The 25572-nt window shown below is 41.5% G+C and overlaps 1 long non-coding RNA gene across 1 annotated transcript; it reads left to right on the forward strand.

The window, feature by feature from the left end:
• The first annotated feature begins 793 nt into the window (after positions 1–793).
• Positions 794–24474, forward strand: LOC117801791. The gene is made up of 3 exons (XR_004624501.1): positions 794–963; positions 15804–15978; positions 24264–24474. It is a non-coding gene; the product is annotated as an uncharacterized LOC117801791 (long non-coding RNA).
• Positions 24475–25572: the final 1098 nt, after the last annotated feature.

Genomic DNA, 25572 nt, shown 5'->3' on the forward strand with positions numbered 1-25572 from the left:
AGAGAAGCGGACATTTTATCTTTCTCGGCAATCGGCTCTTTCGTGTCCTTCGCTCCTTCTCTGCTTCCTCTCACCTCATTTGGGTCCGGTAGGGGCCGCGAGTGTAGATCTTCCCGGGGTGCGGTTGGGAGTGGGATCTGATAAATCACTCCCCCTAGCTTCCACAGGGGCGCGCGCCAAGCGGGGGTGATTTGGAGAGGACTAAGCTGTGCCCTAAGGTTCGTGAGGCCCGGCCCGGCCCGGCCGACAAAATCCCTCACTGCCGCGGCGCCCTCGCTCCCCACCCCGCAAGGCGCGCGCAGCTGCGCCCAGGCCTGTCCTCACCTCACCCCCATTCTGCCCCTTCGGTATTTCTCAATGACCGGCGCTCGGAGGACACTTCCGACGGGGGAGGGAGCGGGTATCATTAGCGCTCGGTTATCAGTTCCTTCCGGTCTGCCCGGAGCCCAGCCCTGCGCGCCGCTCGGCAGCGCCTCGGCGTCCCGGTGCCTTTATTATGTTTAAGTAAGCGGTCGTGTGTGCCAGTGTGTGCCAACCGAGTTAGTAGCCCAGCTGTCTCTCCCAAGACCGGCCGGCAGGAATGGAAACCCAAGCTCTCTCGTAATAAAGGGGATGATGCAAACTTAGAAACTGACCCGGAGCCCTGGAATGATGCCCCCCCCGCCCCCCTCCCCCGGCGCGGGGCGTCCCAGTCGGGGCATGAATGGCTGGAGCCAGATTGCATAATCTACATGGTATAAATAGCCGGAGGGCGCGCCGCTGACGCGCTCGCTCGTACCGTTATCGTGCCATACTTCATGCCCCGATGCAGCTCACTCCCAGCTCATTTTCCCTTTCTGCTGCGCTGCTGGGATTTTAAGTAGCGGAGATGGAAGGCTCTTGGCCCTGCCTCCCTCCTCCCTTGAGGTCATATATTATGAATGAAACGCCAACCTCGCTGCTTTCTGAGGTGCCCCACTTCAGGTAGGAGACAGGCTCAATGTCAAGTGCAGCGGTCCACCAAAATGTGTGTGTGTGCGCGCGCGTTGGGGTGGGGGAGAAAGCAGGAATGAGCGACAGGGTTGGGAAACCTTCTGGTCGAGAAAATGTAACCGCTTAGGGTTAGCCTCTGGAGTTTCAGTTTGCACCTCTACCAGCCTCAAGTCAATTTCAGAGCGGATTATTGAAAGGGTCTTTCGACTGTGGCTGCTGGCTGCTCCCTCTCCTACATAGGCCGCTGCCTCTTTAGAAGTGCTGTTTCATTCGGAAGAGCTGGTTCCCTCTCCCCTCTGAGGCCTCTGACGCCCCCACTGTAAGAGCCCTGGGGACCTTTGAGGTTCGGGAGAAAGGTTAGTGCAACGAGTCAGTTTAGCCATTCTCTGGCTCTAGAACTCTTAGAAGACTCAGCTGTGCCCAAAGCGGAGGAAGGATAAAAACTTATTCCTTGCAAGAAATATTTCACCAAGTGTGTGGTCATTTTAAAAATGAAAGTATGCAGAGGGTTTTCCCCCTTCTCTTAAACAGGTTTCAACTGATTTTCTCAAAGTAAAAATTACCAGTTCTTTGCCAACGTTTCTGGCGTGTGAAAGGCAATAAATAGGCTCATTATTTTTCAAATTGTATGCCCATTCCTCCAATCTGCACTCAAAGTGTGGGTACTCTGTGAGGCAATGGGGATACAGAGGTGAATGAACCCAGGGTCCTGCCCTCTAGGGGTTAGGTCGGGTGGGGCAACAGGCCTGTAAAGAAAACTTTAGGGCAATGGGATAGCCCTCTAAAATACGGAGTAAGCGGTAGAGAACGCAGAGCTCCAGGAGAGGAAGGCTTTGGAGGAAGGGGTGTTTGAGCTGGATCTTGAAGGAGAGTGAGAGTGGTGATCAGATAACTGAGAGTAGGGGCCTCTGAAATAGCCTAGTGAACACAAAGGCCTTGAGGTGTGAAACAGTGTGGGGGAGTATGGGAGTAACAAGCCAAGCCCTAGAGAAGGCTAGGAGCCAGGTCACGGAGGCCACAGAGGTCATGCTAAACTATGCTGAAGTCTTGGAACGTTTGTAGCTGGTTCGCAGCTGATCTTTGTCAGTCCCAGTTCTGTGCGGTGGCGCCATAGTTATGCAAATGTGGGGCGAGTGGATATTCATTGTTCTAGGATTTAGGGCACAAAACCACAGTCACAAACTGATAGCCCCCGGGCCAGATAAGGCCCCAGACAAGTTTTGTTTGCCTGCTTAAAAAATAAATAAATAAAAATCAAGCTAACAGTTTAAAATCAGAATATTTCACCAAAAAAATCAAGATTTTTGGCTCCTGAAAAAACTCCAAAGAGGTGGCAACTGTGAGCGCCAAATTCCTGCTTTGTGTTGATTGTTTTGGGTGGCCGCTGCCTTATCTGTCAGGCTTCTGGCTCCTATAAGCATTTGTGTTTTTGACCTCTACATGAAAGAATCTTTTATGACTGGATCATGGCCGTACCTCAGGTAGGCAGAACTTGTCACTGGGCACAGCAGTTTGCATGAGGAGCCTTGGGCCTCTTGGGGAGGAAAGATACCAATTCCCAGTCTCCTGCCCCAAGACTGTATTGGGAAATCAGATGAATCTTAGCGCCTTGAATGTGATTAGGGTAACAGGTGGGGAAGGGGAGGAGTGTTTGGTCCCCCAAGATGGAGAGACACACTGACAGTTGCCACCACTCAACTTTGGGACCTACAAAATAGGTCTAGGATTTAGGGGTACAGTGAGGCCAGCACAGAGGAGAGCAAAATCTAGAGACAGTCAGTTCCCTGGGGACATCATTTGAGCAACTGGATTCAATCTTGCCTGGAGCTTGAGGATGATCTGGACTTTTAAGATCAAATTGGGCTTCTGTCACTTACAGCCAAAAAAATTCTAACTACCAAAATAGAAAGTCATATTTTGGATAGTGAAAAAGATTGCGAGGAACTAAGGAATGGAACAGAAGGGGAATTTTAGAATGTGTGTTTGCAATTTAACATAGGGACATCTGGGGTCAATGCCAGGGAGTTTCATAGAGATTTTGATTTTATAGAATGAACTTCACCCAGGAAATTAATCAACACTGTATGAATTGTAGCGACCTCTCTTTTTGATGTCACCATCCCACTGTCACATAATTTTCACATCTCCTGCTTCCTCACTTTTAGCATCATGCCTCATTTTTCCTACCTTTATTCTCCACCCCCTTTCTTCTATGAAGACCATAACTGAGAAAGGAAGTTTAATAATGAAAGAGAATTTTTTAAAAAAAATCAGAGCTTTTAGAATTGGAAGAAAATGAAAAATCGTATGTTTGTGGCAACTCTGTCTCTAATAAACCATATTACCAAGTTTTTTGGAATGGATAAAGAGAGACAGAGAAAAGAAGAAAAACAAAACTCAGTAATATATGGTTCCTATATCAGTTAGATTTGTTGTATAACAAACTACCACAAAATTTTGTGGCTTAAAACAATAAACATTTTATTATTTCTCACTAGTCTCTGATCTGTTGACTCAGTGGCTCTTTTGGCTTTGGCCCACTCAGCTGGAGCTGGATGGTCTAGAATGGTCTCTAATATACTTGGTGATTGGTGGGCTGGTTGATCTACTAGGGCCTGAGGTGGACTGGCTCATCTCTGCTCCCCACGATCTGTTATCCTCCAGCAGGCCAGCCCAGATTAGGTCATATGGCAGTGGTAACAGGGTTCCCAATTCAGCAGGAGAGGGCAAACCCCAAAGTGCATGCCTTCTTCAAGCCTCTGTTTGCGTTACATTTGTTAATATCCCATTAGCCAAAGAAATCACACAGCTAACCCAGAGTCAAGAGTCAAGGGGTGGGGAAATAGACACTCCTTTTTTTTTTTTTTTTTTTTTGAGAGAAAGCAAGCAGAGAGGGAGGGGCAGAGGGAGAGGGAGAGAATCTTAAGCAGATTCCAGGCCCAGCACAGAGGCTGATGTGGGACTTGATCTCAGGACCCTAAAATCATGACCTGAGCCGAAACCAAGAGTCGGATGCTTAACCAACTGAGCCACTAGGGCCTCCTAGACTCTCCTTCTTGATAAGAAGAGTGGCACAGTCATATGGTAAGGGATGTGCACACAAGGATGAGAGGAACTTGTAAGAATTTTAAACCTACTTAGGTCTCTACCCCAAGTTTCACAATTAGGGAAGGATATTAGGATATTTATAATAATATATATTAATCACATTTATTAATATTGTATATTTGTGCATACAAATATATGCTACATATAAAATATACATGTATAAGTATATAAATATATGAATCACATTTTTATGTAAGTATCATTTATATATAGGTTACTATTTTTTTAATTTTTAAAAGATTTTATTTATTTGAACGAGAGAGAGCACAAGTAGGGGGAGGGGCAAAGGGAGAGGGAGAAGCAGACTCCCCACTGAACAGGGAGCCCAACATGGGGTTCAATCCCAGGACCCCGGGATCATGACCTGAGCTGAAGACAGACACTTAACTGACCAAGCCACCCAAGTGCCCCTAAGTTACTATTTATATATAGGAGTACTCTTGATAGAATTAACTTCCACCTTTCCAGCCACTGATTTATGACCAAGTAACTAAAGTTGCTAATGTTTAGATTTGTGCATGCTATAAAACTCTTCTCCATAATTTAATGAACAAAGAGAACTTATGAACTTACGATGCTTGTCCTTCTTTCTCAGCATGAAAATCCTGTCTCTGATATGCCTTGCCTCTTAATATAAGTATATTCCTAAAGAGATCTGGGCAATTAAAATGTTTGTAAACCAAAGCACATCCAAAAACTACCAGGGAAACTTAACTAAGTTTGCCACAGATTGAGTAATTTGGAAAAGCAAATAACCATCCCCTAATTTGTTTATTATATTAAATCAGACTTCATACACAGCTTTGGGATTATTAAAGCAAGGCTTACTTGTATACTTTTTTGATGGTGGCAGAGGTGTGCTCATGGTACTGCAGGTGATGATGATGGTGACGGTGATGAAGGTGTTGAGAAGTGGTCCTGCAGCTGCTGTTGCTGGTGATGATGGAGGTGGTGAGAGGGACGATGAAGGGAGAAGTGGTGGTGGCAGTGCTGGAGGTGATGGCAGTGGAGGTGGTGGAAAGATTGGAAATAGAATCTGGGAGTTCGCTGCAAGAGTTTCTCTGTGACCCTCTTACCTGATCCCAGATATACACACATCTGGGCAAATACATTGAAGAAAGGAATAGAAAAACGCTATGTCAGAGAAAAGAAGAAAAGCGAATACATTGTAGGGTGAGATTCCCTGTACGCCAGGCAATTTCCCACAGTACCAGGAGGGCCAACCAAGTCCTTTCCCACCTGGCCTCCCTTGGGTATCCCTTCCCCCGCGGAGGATCCGTCACCTCCCCTCAGTGGGGCTCAGTATTCCAACGTACGGCCTCATCTTCCTGTCCTAGACTTCTTTGCACATTATGCAATTGTGTATCTACTAGCTATATTACCTTCCCACTAGATGGTAAACTCACTGACAGCGGAGACTACTTATTCTCTCTTATTCAATCTAGAGTCACTATGGCACATAGTGGGTGTCCTGTGATACTTACTGAGTAAATGAATGACAGGCCACTATGGCTTGCCTTCTTTCTTTCCCTCTGAAAGTATGTTTTGCCCCGTGGCATCAGAGAAAGTACCCTTCGGAATAACTTTCCATGTGTCACTGGCCCAACTTGCTGGTGTCAGATAAGGGGCTGGGAAAGTTGGCAGTTGAACAGCAGTGTAAAACCCTGTAGTACTACAGTTCAAAGGATATTTTAAAGAACCACCTGTTTTAAGATGAGGAAGCTGGGATAGATAAGTCCAGATAAGCCAAGTGACTTCATTAAGACCACACAGATAGTCAGGATCATATCTAAAACCATAACTCAGGAACTCAAAGTCCAAGTTCCATAACTAAGGCGCCTTTATTGGAATCCTACCAGATGTACCCTTGGCACTTCTAATTATGCTCATGGGAAGCAATTTTGCTTATCAATGTTGTAGATTCATGAAAGAGAAAATGAAGACTTGTTCTTAGCTTTCCAAAGTCTACTCACAGGAATGAAAACGTATATATATATATACACACACACACTCATGTATATATGTATATATTTTTTTAACATATATTTATATAGTATATATATAATCTTACATTGTGTCTCACATTAAATTCTACTGGACACTGTTGGTCTAGGGAAATAATGGAAATCCCTCTCTCCATTCTTAGTTTAGGGGTGGCTCTGGTTTTTCTTTTTTTTTAAGATTTTATTTATTTATTTATTTGACAGAGAGAGACAGCCAGCGAGAGAGGGAACACAAGCAGGGGAAGTGGGAGAGGAAGAAGCAGGCTCCCAGCGGAGGAGCCTGATGTCGGGCTCGATCCCATAAAGCCAGGATCACGCCCTGAGCTGAAGGCAGACGCTTAACAACTGAGCCACCCAGGTGCCCCTGGTTTTTTCTTTCAAATATAGTTTTTTTTTTACCCTATTTTTCCTTACACTGGATTGTCACAATGTAGCCAGTAAAATGTAGGAAGATTTCTGCTTGGGAAATTTAATTCTGGGAAATATTTGAATCCCTGGAAAAAAGAGAGATGGGGTGAGGGGGGAATGCCCACCTATTCCCGCCTTCAGAAGTTCTTGTGTGAGGCAGTGACATTCAGTGCTAACCAGAAGGAGAAACCCACCAAAGGCAAAGGAGAGCTGACCCAGAATCCTGAGATTGCTGAGCTACTAAGTTAACCAGATTTGGAACCCACCTACTTCTGGACTTCATGTTATGTGACACAGTAAATCTTTATTGGTTAAGCCACTTTTCACCAATGCCTTGTTACTTGAAGCCAAACTAAGTAATTCATGCAGTATGCACTCACTGTATACTCGCCCTGTTTTAAGTAAATCCCAGTATTTCAATGGCAGGTACTTGGTTGGTTTGCCATCTTGCAGAAGAGAACTAACCAATAGAGTTGACTTCTAGACACATCTCTTTGAGATGTTATATGCTGACATTTGTAGACTGAGAAATTTTTGTTGCTATTCATGTAACAACTAAACATTGGACAATTTACAAAAACATAAGAACCTCTAGCCTCTGCAGGCTTGCAAGTACAAATGTTGTATGCTTATAACATGTGATGGTTAAAGCTCAGTGGTTTTGTTCCACTGTTAGTCATGATTATAAAAGTAAGCCCTTCATTGTACGAACATTTCAAGTCTAAAAAAGCATAGTGAAGAAAATAATATCCTAGTAATCCCATCACCCAGATATAACCTGTTAATATTTTAAATGTGTATCTTTATAGACTTTTTCTCTATGTAGTATATATTTTAATGTAATATTACACAGTGTATATTTTATAATTTTTTATTTTTTTATTTTATTTATTTATTCAAGAGAGAGGGAAAGAGAGAGTGAGTGAGCTCATGTACCTGTGAGGGGAGGGGGCAGAGGGAGAGGGAGAGAGAGAATCTTAAGCAGGCTCTAAACCCAGCACGGGGCCTGATGCTGGGCTTGATCTCACAACCCTGAGATCATGACCTGATCCAAAATCAAGAGTTGAATGCTTAACCCACTGAGCCACCCAGGCGCCCCTATACAGTGTATATTTTATAAAAATAAGATCATGTTAAACATACTCTTTTGTAAACCCCTAAAAAATCCTCAGTAATCATATGCATGTGTTCAGAGTCCTAAATGTCTCATACATGTTTTCTAGAAAGCAGCTATGATTTGATAACATTGTCTTTAGTCTTAATGTACACATTCATAGATATAAAAAAAGTTGGCAAATAGGTGACAGATGGCAAAATAGTTTCATAGAAAATATTTTATTCTTCTGTGCCTGTGCTGTAACCCATCCAAACTTCTACCTTAGCATCCATAACAGATATTGAACCTATTTGCTCAACTAGCTTTCTTCACCGACTAAATCCTAAATTTCTGGAGGGGATGGGGAAAGCAATGACCAAATGAACCAAGTTCTTTCTATACACCCATATCTATATCTATCAGAATGTATAATGCATGCAAAAGCTTATGGAATGAACAAAAAATATGCTTGTATAGGTTTTTTTTTCAGTTGTAATAAATGTTTTGCAGGCAAATTTATACTGTTGTTTGCACGGAAATTTTCATTTCAAACCAGTTAAGATCACCCAATGATTAAGATCACAAAAGAAACAAACATTGCTTTATCATCAACATCATCATAAATCTTTTAATGGATCTAGACTTGAAATTTCAGCCTGAAGTTTGTTAGTTCTGGACTTGAATTCTAACCATTGACATTTTACCCAACACTAAACAGCCCAAAGATAAGCAGAAAATCCATCAGATAACTCAATATTTCAATAAACTTGACATTTTGGGTTAGCAGATTTTTAAAAATTCAAGTGGCAGACCAAATGTGTTCATTTTTATCTCAATACTTGCTGTCACATAGCTATCACATTATAAATATAATATATAATCTACTTTCTTCCTCGTTTCCATTCTCTCCTAAATCCACCATAGTCTAGCTTTTGTCCTCACCATTTCGCACAAGTTGTTGCTTGGCTAGGTCACTTCATTTGATTGCCAAATATGACAGTCTTTCTTCAGTATTGATTTGTCACCTAACATAGCTGACCACTTCCACCTTCTTAAAACTCTTCCTCAAGTGGCTTCCATAACCCCAGCTTCTGGTTCCTTTTTACCTCTGCTTATTCATTTATTCAGAGAAAATTTTACTGAGTACCAGTATAAAGTGTTATCCTAAGGGTATGTCATCATAATCATAAAGCAGGCATCTACTGAGTGCTTACCAAGTATCAAGCAATGTCTTAAAATTTTAAACATTTTACATGTGTGAGCTCAGTCTTACCAGAGCAGGGGCAAGCAAATTTTTCCTTAAAGGTAAGTATCTTCCTCAAGTAAATCTCTTTGGCTCTGCAGGCTCTGTAGGCTCTGTGATCTATGTTGCAGCCACTCAACTCAACCACTGTAGCATGGAAGTGGCTGTAGACAATCCAGAAACAAATGGGCATGGCCATGCTCCAATAAAACTTTATTTACAGGGGCGCCTGGGTGGAGCAGTCATTAAGCGTCTGCCTTTGGCTCAGGGCGTGATCCCAGCATTATGGGATCGAGCCCCACATCAGGCTCCTCTGCTGTGAGCCTGCTTCTTCCTCTCCCACTCCCCCTGCTTGTGTTCCCTCTCTCGCTGGCTGTCTCTGTCAAATAAATAAAACAAAATCTTTTTTAAAAAAAAACTTTATTTACAAAACACATGGCTAAATTTGTCACAAGGGCTGTCATTTGCCAATCCCTGCTCTCAGAGCCAATATAAATTCTGCCAGAGCAAGAATTTTTGTCTGTTTTGATACACAATAGATGGTAAATATTTGGTAAATGAATACTCTCCTTGTAAGATAGGAACTCCTCTAATCTCCATTTTACAAATAAGGAAACGGAAGCACGAAGGTTAAATAACTTGCCCAAAGTCACCAACTGCTAGGTAGCAAATCCAGGATTTAAATCCACAGTCTTATATCAGCCTGTACTCTTCATCACTACACTGTGCCGTCATGGCACAGAGAAGGTCTGCTGTGAATCTCACAGGAATCTGGAGAAGTTATTTTAACTGAATCTTGAAGAATGAAGAATTCACCAGGAAGAAGAGAGGAGGGAGAGGCTTCGCATTTTAGGATGTAGAAACTGCAGGTGTACAAAAATAGGGAACTGATACAAAATGGCATTATAGGCAAACTGGCCACGAAGGAAGATTGTTGCTTAGGGAATGCATTCACTTCTCAGTAATTCACATGTCTGGACACAGGCTTTGAGATGAGAAGTGGTGGAGATGAGGCTAAAGAAACATGCTAGGGGCCTTGGGTGACATATGAACAAATTTGGATTTTAACTTGGTGGCAGATGGGCTACTGAAGTGTTTTGAGCATGGGAAGGAATGACCATATTTGCATTTTAGGTCAATTTTTAAAGTTACATTTTATTTTAAAATTAGATGATATAAGCATATTGTACAACATTCAAAAGCTGGAAAGGTCATCCTCCTGCCCGCCTCCAGCCATCCAGTTCCCTGTCCCAGAGGCACCCACTGTTTGCAGTTAGAAAGACTTCCACTTACAGCTGGAAGAGGGGTTTGGGTCAGAGTGAACTGGATGTCTTATTAATTAATTTAAATTAATTTAATTAATAAAATTAATTAGTAAATTAATTTAAATTTCCTCCTTAGAGTAGATGGTAATGAAAAACGGTTGAGAAAGACCACCTTATACCTTTATAAATGGTTCATCCATTAAATCATCTCCAAAGGACTCAAGTTGAGGGTGCATGTTTCTGCCCACGTGCCTAACTGATAATGGATAGTGAAACTAGGATGGAGAATAATTATCCACATGGTACATAATCATACAGAAAAGGCCATATACCATCTTGGTAACAAGCAGAGACTGCTTGCATTAGAATCCTGGCTCTGCCATTTACTGGCTGTGTGACTTCAACCTCTCTGTGCCTCTCTGCAAAATGGGGATAAGAATGGTACATATCTCCTAATGGTTATGAGGATGTCACTTAATGTGTGTTGGCTAATTGCTCAAAGAGTCCTGATGATAAGAGCTTCAAAGGAGAAAGGGGTTTTGCAAGAGGGTGCAAGAGTAAAGGTTTAGAAATAGGATAAGGGATGTGGAGGATGTCAACACCACTTCCCATGCCCATGGTTATGGGGCATGAGAAAATAAGTAGCATCCTTTCTAGAATTCAGCAAGGGAAGTTCCTTAAGGAATACATTTACTTTGCAAATCAGGCAAGGAAGGAGCTAGGCGGTTAAAGGTGAAAGGAAGTTTACGATTGATTGGGGTTTCTGAGGCACAAAGAAAAGACCTGAGAAAGAGGAGGGCAAAAGATAGAAAGCTCAGAGCAAGATGGCAGACCGGAGATTAGGGGGAGGGAGAAGAGACCTGGCTGGAGGCAGGGCCACCATATATGACAACTCAGGCTGAGCAAGGCAGTAAGTGGGAAACTATGGTCATATCTAGCCAGCTGCCTATTTTTGAAAAGCCCATGAGCTAAGAATGGTTTTTATACTTTGAAATGATATTTTTAAATTGGAAGTAAGACTATTTCATGATACATGAAAATAATGTGAAGCTCAATGTCAGTATCCATAAAGAAAGTTTTATTGTATCCTGGCCATGCCAGTTAATTTATGTTTTATCTGTGGCTGCTTTCACACTACAGTGGCAGAGTTGAATAGTGGCCACAGAGACCAAATGGCCCACACAGCTGACAATATTGACCATCTGGCTCTTTATAGAGAAAATTTGCCAGCCCCTCCTCTAGCACATCATCCATAGTCTACTATACGAATGGCACTCCCATGAGTTGTGCAACACAGGGGACTTGGCCCTAGGAGCACTCACTTTCTTTGGATGGTGATAAAAGATTACCGTGAGGAAAGGCATGGATGGAACTACATGGCCTTGAGGCTCTTTTTGGAATGTGGGCACAATGTTGTTTTGTTAGAACAAAGCAAGGCTGTAAGCCTGGATTCAAGCCACCTGCTCTTGGCTGGTGAAGAGCAAGGTGTGGTAGAGCAACTGGTTGTGCACACAATCTTCATTTCTCCTTATGTTTCTTACTAACAGAAGCCCGATTTGATCAAGCAGGTCACGTGCTCTATTAAAATTAATCATCTCAAGAAAAGTGCTCAAAGAATGATGGAGATAAGTCGAAAGGACACAGAAGTCAGCTTAAAGGAGCTCCTAATGGCCAGTCTGTACCCATTTGAGCATCAAAATAATGATAGCAGTGAATTATAACCCGTTGAATAGAGTAGGAATTGTGAGTCCATACTGAAACAAACAAACAAACAAATGGAGGAGGAAACAAAGTTCTATATGGTAAAAGCAAACTAATAAATTATAGAATGAATGACAGAATTAGAACATCACCGTTTTGCAATCACCATAATATTATTTCAGGCAATATCATCAATGGATGCTAAAACTGAAAGTTTGATGAGAAACATGGTATTTATATAGTCTGTCAGCACCTCCCACAGATTCTTATTAATTTAATTTCAAAGGGTAAAATGGTGACTTTGTAGTAGGGAAATCCGACCAATACTACCATACCACCTTAACCAAGTGATCAAAATTACTAATTATCATTAGTAATAGGACAAACCAAGTTATGTACCCCGTGATATGATGACCTGAGAAGGACATCATATTACTTCTGTACTATTCTAGCTAAAAAGACATCGCTTGAATCATGAGAAGACATCAGATAAATCCAAACAAATGATGTCCTACAAAGTAATTGGCCTGTGCTCTTCAACAATGTCAATGACATGGGACATAAAGACAGTTTGAAGAACTTTCTAGATTAAAGCAGATTTAAAAATCATGAGAACAGTGTGCAAAGTACGCAATGCAATGTGTGATCTTGAATTAGTTCCTAGACTAAAAAAAAGAAAAAAATGAATTTATTTACAATAAAGGACATTAGTGAGACAATTGGCAAAAGCTGTAGATTAAATAATGGCATTTTATCAATATAAATATTCTGATTTTGATCACTATATTATGGTTATGTAAGGGAAGATCCTTACTTGCAGGAAACATACACTGATATATGTAGGAGTAAATGTGCATGGGAGAGAGAGAAAACAATAAAGTAAATGTAAATGGTAATATCTGGGAGTTGGGGGTGAAAACTATAACAGGAATTCTTTGTACTATTTTTGCAAGTTTTCTGTCAGTTTGAGATTATTTCCAAACAAAACGTAAAGAAGAAAGAAAGAAAGAGAGAGAGAGAGAGAAAGAAAGAAAGAAGAAAGAAAGAAAGAAAGAAAGAAAGAAAGAAAGAAAGAAAGAAAGAAAGAAAGAAAAAGAAAACACCATCTCCTCTAGGTACCCACACAGTGAGATATTCATATCCCCCATCCTGGCCAATGAGTTGCAGTTTTTAGTTTAACAGATGGGGCTTCTCAGAAAACTACTGCTTTTCTGATAAAAAGGGGGAGGCTTGGCATATGCCTTTTGCTCCTTGTCCTTGCCTTTCTTCCTGCTTAGAATGAGGGCTTAATGGCTGGTATGGAACAGCCATCTAATGACCATAGGATGAAAGGAGCTAGAAGGAGCATGAATCTTGCTGACTGCATTAAGACCTGACTGGATGGCCTTCTGGATAAGTTGATTAATTCACTGTAGTCAGATTTCTGTTATATGCAGCCAAATGCAATTTCAACTGAGCTAGAACATCTAAGGTTCCCAGTGGTGTTTAGAGTTTAGAGTTTGTGTGGCTTGACTCCTCAGTCTTCTTCATGGACAGCTGTTTCCAACTAACTTTAAATGTTAATGTTCCTAAGTTTGGGTCCCCAGCCCTCTTCTCCCTCCTATAGTCTCCTTGGATTACCTCATTCACTCCTACTCACCATTAAACTCTGGTGACTCTCAAATTGCTACCTCCAGCCTGGAATTTTCTGAATTGCTGATTGCAGACTACATATCCAACTTGTGCCTATGGTCAGTCACTTCAGCAATTGCAAAGGCTGAACTCTCTTTTCAGACAGACAGACAGACACACATGCACACATACACATACATATTCTCTTTCTCTTTCTTCTTCCAACCACCATCCAACCACTTTCCCAAGTCAGAAACTCAGGAGTCATCCTCTCCTCTTCCTATTTTCTCACCCCCTACATGCAATTAGTCATCCAGGTCTTGATGACTCCATCTCCTAAATAGTTTCTGAATCCATTTCCTCCTCTTCATTCTCATTACCCAGACAGATGCCTCATCATCTCTCACTGGTATTTTTTCATTAACCCTCTAAACAATCTCCCTGTGTCTGTCCTCTGTTCCTCAAATACATACTGTTGTCCATTATCTTTCTAAAATGGAAATATGATCACCATACCTTCCTACTTAAAAATTTCCTGTCACTTTAACTGCTTATGATAATATCTCTTCTTCCCCAAATTCCTAATATGGTATGACAATAACCTTCCTCTCTTGGCTGCCCTTCTTTGCACGTCTCTGTGAGAAGACTGTTGACTGTCCTGGCTAGTTGGCTATGGTGTTAGGAGGCAACTTCTTCCAGGCTCCAGTAAACTAGTGGTCTTCCCTTGCTCCAATGCTCTCACTTTATTCCATGTTAGATGACTGCCAGTGTTCTTTCATTTATAGCAAAAATAGATCTTATATGTTGATTGAAATGACATGTTGGGGCCACTGTGTGTGATAGGGAGAGCTGAGCTGCATTGCCCAGATCCAACAAACTGTATTCATACAGGTGATAGTTCAGTCTGTATATGGTAGCCTAGGGAGAGGAGCTGTTACAATACACCTCGGCTCCGCAGTGTGGGCCTCCTAATGCTTTGACTGATTTTGAGTGAAGCAAGCCTGGGTTCCTGGGACTGATTCCTTTCTTTCCTGAAGCCAGCTGCTGGGGCTTGGCTGGGATGGGAGAGTCAGCAACAGAACAGGATATAAAGTTATCCAGCTTTGGAGGTGTCAGCCATCAGTCTTATCCTTTAACAACCTTCCTTGCTCTATTCCTAGAAAAATACTTTTTTTTTTCCTTTTATCAAACTCATATCAAATGGACCCATTTGAGCCCTCCTTCACCCAGGCAGTTAAGACATTCCTTCTAGGAGCTCCTATGGCACTTACCACACTATAACACGATTATGTATTTGCATGTCAATTTCCCTGCTTTTGGTTCCAGCATCTAAATACAAATCTTACTCTTTTTTGAATGTCCCTCCCCCACGAACATATGTCCCCACAGTAGAGCCTGACATGGGGGAAATAATCAGTAAGTGTCTGTTGACACTTGAAATGAATGGATGTTTCTTCTAGGTTCCAGGTAGAACACAGTGGAAAGAGCTGAGGTCTGGGTACCATTCCCAGTTAGTTCTCCCACTAATTAGCTTTGTGACCATAATCTCAGCAGCTCCTTCCCCTTATCAACAAAATAGTGACAATAACACTCATCTTGTAAGAATTGTTTTAAAATTTAAAGAGTTACTTTTCATCGGATTCATTCAGTTGCAGGAATGTACCAAATACCTTTAATGAAGCTGGCACTGTGTTAGGAACCAGGGGTATGACATCGTCTTTTCCTCAGAAAGTTTTTCCATCTAACAAGAAAGATAATTAAACAAGAATCTACAAAAGGAGAAGAACAAGATACCGTGAGAACATAGAACAGGGAGCATAATCTAGTCTAGGGGTCACACAAGACCTCGCCAAACAGTATAAAACAATTGTAAAATACTGTACCCGTGTCAGTATGGTATTATTACAATAGATAAGACTGCCCTTGAGTTCATAGGAGACAGACATCACACTGTGTGAAGTAAGAATTCCTAGAAAAGGTGGAACATAGAGCTGGACCCAACTTCCTTTAATATTGCTGACCAATCTTATCGGGAGGGCTTGCCCTTTGAATAGCATTTCCAGGATCAGGGATGGATTTGTCATTTGTCAATAGTCCAACTTACATAGTGGCTCAAAGAAACCAAGCCCTTCAATTAAACAATAAAACCCACAGAGATAGGGAATGCTGAGGAAAATCGGAGGGCCAGTGATGTTTGTAGGCCAGGCAGCAATGTTAAAACACTCTTGGCTTCTGTCTTTGGGTGCATTCAGAATCGGTTGCCACCTCACCGTCTCTTCTGTAACCCCCTGGTCTGGGCCACCATCATGGTCACTGGGACGACGACGAAATCTTCCAAACTGGTCTTCCTGTTTCTAACGTTGCTCTCCTCCAATTTCACTTCACACATATTCTAGCTCTACAAGGTGCCGTTCCTTCCTTTGGGCACATTAACTTAAAGAAGACCAGCTGTTTGCGCGGAAAGGAGGGCTCCGATGAAAGAGTATGAAGGAAGTTTGTGTTCACTTGCAGCATGAGGAAATGCAGGAGACAGGTGCCGCCTGCCTGTTTCACAGCGGGCGATTGTGGCAGGTAAATAAACAAGACCAAATAAGCCTTCCCCTGTTGTTTTTGTATTAAAGCGTTTTTAGATAAGCCCCTGCTCCTTCACTCTCTCCCAAACTCCCGTCCTCCACATTTCCCACACATTCCCTGAGTTGTTTCCCAGCTGCGAACATCCCATCTCTCTGCCCCCTCATCTCCTTCCCAGTCTTTTCCTGACTCACCCTTCAGTTGTTCTCAGCAATGCACACATATCCTCTGGTCTATCAAAACCAGCTTCACGTGATCACCATAATGTCCTACACTGGGGGAAGGAGCAGGAAAGCCAGTGGCCCATTGGTCAGCTCCTGAGTGTGCCAAACATAAAGGCCAGATGCTCAATGTGGGTTTGCAGTGAGAACAGTCGGCCTGACCCAGGCTTCAGACAGGACTGCATCTTCTAAGGATGAGCTATTTCAGATCTTGGCGTTTCCCAAACGCCAGCAAGGTAAGGATTGGAGACATCATCTATTCCAACATCTTTTGCTTTTCTTCCCTCATTTATTTTTCCTGAATTTATTCAAATGTACAATCAAGTTGAAAGAAAAAGTGATGAAATCTGTGGATTCTTCACCTAGATTAACAATTATTAACATTTGCTTTCTCTATCTCTAGCTTTTTTTTCCTCTTGCACTTTCAAGATTTTCTAATATATCTATCTATCTACACACATGCGTACATGACGAACCTTTTGAAAGTAAGTTACAAACAATTTGATGCTTCACTCTAGATCCTTCCTTGCACATTTCCTAAGAATAAGGACATTTTCCTGTGTAACGCAATCTCATTATCACACCCACAAACTTTAACATTAGTGAAATAGCATTATCTAAAATATGGTCCAGATTTTTCCAGTTCCAAAAATATATTTTAAAGCACCCCCTCAATCCAATCAAGGATCAAATGTTGCATTTTTGCATTTGGTTTCCTATAAATCACAATATCACACTTATAATCCTTTATTATCGTTATTTTTAATGCTCAAATTGTTCCAAAGTTGGGCAGCAGAGCCAACATCTTTAACTTTTGATTATTTATGTTGACTTCTAAGATTGTTATTCTGCAAACAGTTGTTTTCTGCTGTGTTTTGTTTTGTTTTAGAGTGGGGTTTGGGATTAGATTTGGGGCAAGAAATTTGAAGAACTAACCAGGATTGTATGTTCTGAGATCTACAGCCAATCGAAGAATTTCTAGTTGGTTTAAACCACAGATGCTCATGAAATACGAATCAGAAAAAAATGAGTTTATTTAGTAGCAAAAGACGAAGTCATAGAAGTATACCCAGAAACCACCATTTTCATTGCACCAGAAAGTTAGCTGACATTAAAGAATATTTTCTTTTAATCTAGAAGCTTACTTGAGGAGTCAGTATGGTTCATCAAGACAGGGCTTTGTATCTGTTCACTCAAATCCCAGGTCTTTCCCAGCTGCGTGACTATGGACAAATTACTTCAGCTTTCTCACCTTAGTTTCCTCATGTGTATAATGGGAATACTGTTAACCACGCTAAAGATTTTGTAATGACTAAAAAATAATGTAGTGTTAGTGCTTGTCAAATAGCAGGAACTCAGGGCAAGTTACTCCTTTCAAAAGGGAAGTAGAGAAGGGAACTAATTGGGTTACATGTATAGCTCAAAACCCATGTTGTAGTAGCTAAACACATGTGAGCTGGCTGCACCAAGGTTAAGATATTCTAAAACTATTTCCTCTAGCCACATAAGCCTGTAGCAAATGCATCTCACGTACTGGACTCGAAACTCCATGGGGCAAGGAGTTCCACCTGCTTTTTCACTTTTTGTCCCCAGTGTCTAAAACATAATAGGTACTCATTAGATATCTTTTGAGTGAATGAATGAATAAGTGAATCAATACAATTTAATATTTAATTCAATACCAGATAAAATAGAGACACCCACTGCTTATGTAACTCAAAAGTGTCAGCCTCGGTCTCACTAAGCTGAGTTGACTTTGAGGTTTTCCCTTTGGTGTAGCTCCAGGATGAATAGTCATTCTCCCAATAATTCCAGGTGGTGATTTTTGGGTCTGCTAGATCCAGATATGCACACATACTGAAAGACGAACATGAATTCTCAGAGACAGTATAACCACTAGGAATAAGAAAGGAGCCATGTAGCCCTTAATGGGTGTTCTTTTACATCCTGAAATTTCTGGAAGGGATTAGACTAAATTCTTGGCCAAGAGCTCTTGCTCTCAGTTTTCATAGGGGTAAGAACAGGGAGCGGTTTACTCTCTAAGTTACACATGTATAGCAGATCATGGTGGGATAAAGAAAAAAAAATGTGATTAAAACAAACCTGTACAATTGTCCTTCAATCTTCCATCCAAACTCCAACCTCCTGGTGCTGCCTAACACCCCTGTCTCAAAACGGATGTCTTTAAAGGTACAGCCATCAGAGAGGAGATTTTTCAACTTGTCTCTACATTCCAATCTACTATTTCTTCCACATCTCCATCCACCTTCACTTCCCTCTCTTTTCTTCTCCAAAGCTAATCCTATCTCTACTAAAATCCCATTCCAGATTTCCAGTGTACCAAATCACCCCTTCCTCTCATATATCTTCAATTTCTTTCTCACCAAGTGGTTTTTTTCCCTTTAGCCATTTAAATCTGTTCCATCTTAAAAAAAAAAAAATCCCACTCTCGACCTGGTATCTTCCTCTAGGAATACATACTATGTATGTAGAGATACGTGCTATACAGAGTCATCTATGGGAATCTAAATAATGAAGGTGAGAGGACACCTCCAGGAAATGGCAGCCCTGGGAAGTAAAGCCCTTGGAGAAAGGGGACGGCAGATAATGAGATAAATATATCATTGTTTGATGGTAAAGGGAACAATCACCAAAGAATTAGATTTAATAACCAAGTTCCAGAAGGGTTGCTAGTCAACATTTTAAAATCAAACATTTGTCTATACTAGCAATAATCATCTAAAATGTAATTAAAATAGAAGAGAATATTTAATAAAATCATCAAAACCCATAAAATATCTTGGAATTGGCTAACCGTGTTTTATGGGCTGACTGGTATCCCCCCAAATTCATAGGTTGAAGCCACTAGACCCCCAATACCTCAGAATGGACTATATTTGGTGATAGGGTCTTTAAAAGGCAATTAAGTTAAAATGAGGTCATTAGGGTAGGTCCTAATCCAATATGATTGGTGTCCTTATAAGAAGACAAAATTAAGATATACACATGCACAAGGGGAAGACCATGTGAAGACACAGGGAGAAGGCAGCCATCTATAAGCCTAGGAGAGAGATGTCAGAATTAAAACCAATCCTGTGGTCACCTTGATCTTAGACTTCTAACTTCTAGAATTGTAAGAAAATAAATTTCTGTTGTTTGAGCCACCCATCCTGTGGTACATTGTTATGGCAACCTTAGCAAACTAATACAGCAAGAATACCCAAAATTTCTGTTGATAGAACTTCAAAAATTCTAAGCCAGTTTCTTCTTCCTTTTGCTCTTCTCTTTCTTGCACATTTGGTCCTCAGCCATTAGGGAGGGGCAGAGCATGGTGGACTTCTGTGGTTGGAGGACGGGAGCCAATAACAAAGTGTCCGGTGTCAAATCTGGTACGAAGTGAGTGTGTGTGTGTGTGTGTGTGTGTGTAGGGAGAGGTGGTGACCCAACATGGGATTCAGATTCCACATTGGGTGGCATAAGGGAAGTATCTATGTAGAGATATATTCTGGTACATTCCATCGTGCCAGAAATCAAGGAAGTGCTCATAGAATGATGGGGATATATCAAAAGGACTCTCACTAAAGGAGCTCCCATTGGCCACACTGAAACTGGGCACAGATTCAACCTCAAAATTATAATGATGATGATGGATTATAGCCCTTTGAGTAAAACAGAAAATCTTTTCAATACAGATATAAACAAACAAGTTAATAATTTGAACCTTTGAGAAAAAATGAGATATTTATATGGTTTCAAAATACTCCCCCCAAATCCTGATTAATTCCAAAGGGAAAGCAGTAACTTCACAGAAGAGAAGCCTAGCATGCCCCACCTTAGACCATTGACCAAAGGGAACATCATTAGTATGGGACAAGTTGACACCAGGAACCTCCTGAGAGGATGCAGTGAGAAAAACAGAGCATCACCTCTGTGGCAGTGTGCATGACCTGACACATACGCTGAATCTAATCCCAAGAAAACATCAAAGCGCATTGAGGGACATTCTACAAAATAAGGTGATGTAAACCGAGGCCAGGAAAATCATGGAAAGCCAGAAGAACTATTCTAGACAGAAGGAGACCAAAGAGACATGACAACCAAATGCAATGCTTGATTCTGCCCTGGATTCTTTTGCTAAACAAAATGGTACTGGGACAATTGATGAAACCTGGAGTCCCAGGATTACAAGGTGAAGATGTAGCAGTATAAATTTCCCGATTCTGATGGTATGTGAGGGTTATGTAGGAGGGTGTCCTTATTTGTAAGCAGCACACAGTGCAGGGCATATCATCAAGGCATGATAAGGGCAGCAGTTCAGAAACTTACTCTCAAATGACTCAGAAAGAAAACAATTCCTTATTTTATCCATCCCCATTTTCTGTACATTTATGATTATATCAAAATTTTGAAAATGAAAAGAAAAACTCTAATACAGGACATAGAAGATGACCTACATACATATCCACACTCTGTTGGATGGATTGCCTTAATAATAAAGAAATACAAATACTCCCCCAATTAACCTTTGAATCCTATGCCATCCCATTCAAAATTCCAGTGAGATCTTTTGAGGAACTTAAAAAAAAACAAAAAAACCTACTCTAAATGGAGAAATAAAGTTCCATGAACAGCTGAATAAACTTCATATTTGAAATCAGCATATTTTATACTGTATATTATTTAAGGGTGCTTAAAAATAAAATATGGGGTTTTGTCCTACCAGATATTAAACCTACTAAAAAGCTATAGTAAGAATAGAACGGTTGTGCCAGGAGCTAGGGAATAGGAGGAAAATGAGGGGAAATATGGAGATATTGGTCAAAATGTACAAACATTCAATTATGAGATGGATAAATTCTGAGGATCTAATGTACAGTATGATAACTATAGTTAATAAGTAATACTGTATGTATACTTGAAATTTGCTGAGAGGTCACAAGCATTCTTATCACAAGGGAACAAAGTGAACTATATGAGGTAATAAATGCAATAATTACTTTGATTGTGGTAATCATTTCACAATGCATATGTATATCAAATCATCATGTTGTACACCTAAATACATAGAATATTTTTGGTCACCTATTCTTCAATAAAGCTGTTGGGAAAAATTTTTTTAAACCTATACTAATAAAAACAGTGTTGGTCTGGGTGCAAAAACAGGCAAATAGGCCAGTGAAACAGAGAGTTCAGAGACAATCCCATGTATGTATGAGATACTGTAATTCATAAATCAATAGACAAAGAATGAATTATTTACTAGATTGGGTTCTCACCTTATGGAAGAAAATTAGGTTAATAGGAAGTAAGAAGACTATTCTATGACCTAGAGTTTAGGAAAGACTTTTTCTTTTAAAGATTAATTTATTTGAGAGAGAGAGAGGTGGGGACAGAGAGAGAATCTCAAGCAGACTCGTCGCTGAGCATGGAGTCTGACGAGGGTCTTGATCCCACAACCCTGAGATCGTGACCTGAGCTGAAATCAAGAGCCAGATGCTTAACTGACCAGGCCACCCAAGTGCCCCAAGGAAAGTCTTTCTTTCTCTTTTTTTAGAGATTTTATTTATTTGACACAGAGAGAGAGCACAAGTAGGCAGAGCAGCAGGCAGAGGGAGAGGGGCAAGCAGACTCTCCAGCAGAGCAGGGAGCCGGATGCAGGGCTCAACCCCAGGATCATGACCCGAGCCGAAATCAAGAGTCAGCCATTCAACCGACTGAGCCACGCAGGTGCCCCGGAAAGACTTTTTTTTTTTTTTAAAGATTTTATTTATTTATTTGACAGAGATAGAGACAGCCAGCGAGAGACAGAACACAAGCAGGGGGAGTGGGAGAGGAAGAAGCAGGCTCATAGCAGAGGAGCCTGATGTGGGGCTCGATCCCATAACGCCAGGACCACACCCTGAGCCAAAGGCAGACGCTTAACCGCTGTGCCACCCAGGCGCCCCCTGGAAAGACTTTCTTTCTTTTTTTTTTTTTAAAGATTTTATTTATTTATTCGACAGAGATAGAGACAGCCAGAGAGAGAGGGAACACAAGCAGGGGGAGTGGGAGAGGAAGAAGCAGGCTCATAGCAGAGGAGCCTGATGTGGGGCTCGATCCCATAACGCCAGGACCACACCCTGAGCCAAAGGCAGACGCTTAACCGCTGTGCCACCCAGGCGCCCCCTGGAAAGACTTTCTTTCTTTTTTTTTTTTTAAAGATTTTATTTATTTATTCGACAGAGATAGAGACAGCCAGAGAGAGAGGGAACACAAGCAGGGGGAGTGGGAGAGGAAGAAGCAGGCTCATAGCAACACAAGCCCTAAGACGAAATATCCCCAATAAATTTTATTACCTTAATATAGAGGACTTCTGTTCAAAAAGGGTACCATGGACAAAATTAATAGACAGCTGACAGAATGGAAGAAGATAGAATTTGCAATGTCTAAAACAAATCAGGGATTGATATCTAAAATGTACAATGATGCTCAGCATCACTCATCATCAGGGAAATGCAAATCAAAACCACAGTGAGATAGGACCTCACGCCTGTCAGAATGGCTAGTAATAAAAAGACAAGAAATAATAAGTGTTGGCAAGGATGTGGAGGAAAAGGAACCCTCAGGCACTATTGGTGGGAGTGTAAATTGGTGCAGCCACCGTGGAACACAGTATGGAGGTTCCTCAAAAAATTAAAAATAGAACTACTATATGATTCAGTAATTCTACTACTGGGTATTTACCCAAAGAAAACAAAAACACTAATTTGAAAAGAAACATGTACCCTTATGTTCATTTCAGCATTATTTACAATAGTTAAGATATGGAAGCAACCTATGTGTTCATGATAAATGAATGGATAAAGAAGTGTGTGTGTGTGTGTGTGTGTGTGTGTGTAATGGAAAATTACACAACCATAAAAAAGAATGAGATCTTGCCGTTTGCAAATATATCAATGGACCTAGAGGGTATTATGCTAAGTGAAATAATTCAGACAAAGACAGACAAAGACCATATGATTTCACTTAAATGTGAAATCTAAAAAACAAAACAAACCAACAAATGAAAAAACCAGTAACAGACCCATAAACAGAGAGAATAAACTGGTGGCTTCCAGAGGGGAGGGATGTGGGGGGATGGGAAAAATGGGTGAAGAGGAGTGGGAGGCACAGGCTTCTAGTGGAATGAGTAAGTCATGGAGATAAAAGATACAGCACAGGGAATATAGCCAATGGCATTGCAATAGCATTGTGTGATTGTAGCTATTCTTGTGACTATAGCATAATGTAACCATACGTCAAATCACTGTCAAAATCACTATGTTGTGCACCTGAAACTAATGTAACATTGTGTGTCAACTATACTTCATTTTAAAAAAAAGAAAATGCCAGGGCGCCTGGGTGGCTCAGTCCCTTAAGTGTCCAACTCTTGATCTCAGTTCCAGTCTCGGTCTCAGGGTGTGAGTTTGGGCCCAGCATGGAAACTGCTTAAAATTTTTGAAAAGCCAATTAAGAGGAAATATAATAAAACTGCAAAAAGAAAAACCATAGAAATCAATAAAATTTACCGTGAACTCCTACAAAATCAACAAGGAAAAGACAGCAACTCAACAGGAAAACAAGGTGATAATTATGGTCATTTTCTAGATGGGCCAAACAGGGCACCAAGAGGCGGCAGCCTGAGCCTTCCTGCCTCCCCTTGCTCCTCGATTTCACAGACAGGAGATCAGAGGGGCCGGCAGCACTCGGATTCAGAAATAGTTTGAACGCAGGGTCAGCACGCTCTGCGGATGCATTGAATGAAAGGTATGAGAGAAATAAAGACATCGGGGGTGGGGGCTCCAGGGTTTTCAAACAGAGCAACTGGAAGGACGAATCTGCACCGGATGGGGTCGTGGAAGGCTGTAGCTGTAGCTGGTTTGCGTGGGAGGAGGGTCGGCTGTTGTGTCTGGGGCTTGCTAAGTTTGTGATGGCTAGGTCACTGAATGCTCTGCCAGCCGTATCATTGTTCTGGGCCGCAATGCCTTAATTTCCCTTTCTGTCAAGTTTTCCAGTCTTAGAGGGTTTTTTTTCTTTTGTTCTTAGAAGGAATCTCAGAGTATTTACTCCATCTCCTGCACTTTGCGGATGAGGAGACTGAGCCCAGAGGAGGAGGACAGAATGCTAGGACGAGCACCCCAGCCTCCCATTTCCTTTTAGCCACCTCTCCTTTATGTGGAATTGCTTCTCTGCTCAAAGCAAACAAAAGGAAGGAAAGAAGAGAGAAGATCTCTGCTCTGTATGAAGTGGGATACAAATGCTAGATCTCAAAGTTGTGATGAGGGTCAGAAAGTGGTTTCCAAGGTCCCTCTCAAATTCCCTTTGACTGAAAGAGAAAGGCACCCGTAGGTCATGGGATCCCCCCTCCTCTCCTTTTCTCTGGCAGCAACAACACAAGTGAAAATGCATTACTCCTGGCACACACTTTCCCCTTGTTAAAAGGCAGAAGGCTATCTCATTCAATCTGGAGCGGTGCTCCTATCACTCCAAACAAAGCAGCTGTCCTTCCTCCCTGTAAGCAGGAGGCCACCTGGTGAGTGGGCACTTGGCTTGGACTCCTGAGAGAAAGCAACCGCCTGGGAATGCCACCTTGTCTACAGCTGTGCTTGAAATGCCGGCCTCGATAACTGGTATTCACAGAGTACTCATTGTGTGCCAGGCACTGTTCTAAGTATGCCACGTGTATTCATTTATTTAGTCTACCAACCGTCCTATGAGATATGGTGCTATTTAAATCGACCCCTTTTTAGGGATAAGACAAACTAGATGCAGAAGGGTTCACCGACTTGCCTAAGGTCTCTCACTGGTAATTAGAGGTGAAATCTGGCCTCAGGGCCCTGGCCAGTATTTACCGCATTATACTAATAAGACAACATACAGCCAATTTACTTCTTTAACGTTGTCCTTTGTTTTTGTTTTTTAATGCAGCCATTCCCACTTAGAAGCTGATAGGGGAATCCATTTTCAGTCATTCATGCTACTGTGTAATTTAGATTCTTAGATGATTTCTGGTCCACTTGAGAGAATGTCACCAAGACACCAGAATTTTTTTTTTTTTAAGTAATCTCTACCCCCAACGTGGGGCTTGAATTCATGACCCTGATATCAAGGGTCACATGCTGTACTGACTGAGCCAGCCAGGCACCCCAAGACACCAGAAGTTTTGACATTGAAGAGGAAGCATTTCCCACGCGAAATTAACATTTATTGGGCACCGATTGGGATTTCACATTTTCAGAGCCCTCCAAACATCCCTGCAGAGTAAGAATTAGCCCCTTTAATGTTTGAAATGGGGCTCCCAGAGGTTGGAGCCTGAGTTTGGTCCCTGGGTATTCCCAGTGGCTGCATAAGACCC

This window comes from Ailuropoda melanoleuca, chromosome 4, assembly GCF_002007445.2.
Source record: "Ailuropoda melanoleuca isolate Jingjing chromosome 4, ASM200744v2, whole genome shotgun sequence".
NCBI lineage: Eukaryota > Metazoa > Chordata > Mammalia > Carnivora > Ursidae > Ailuropoda > Ailuropoda melanoleuca.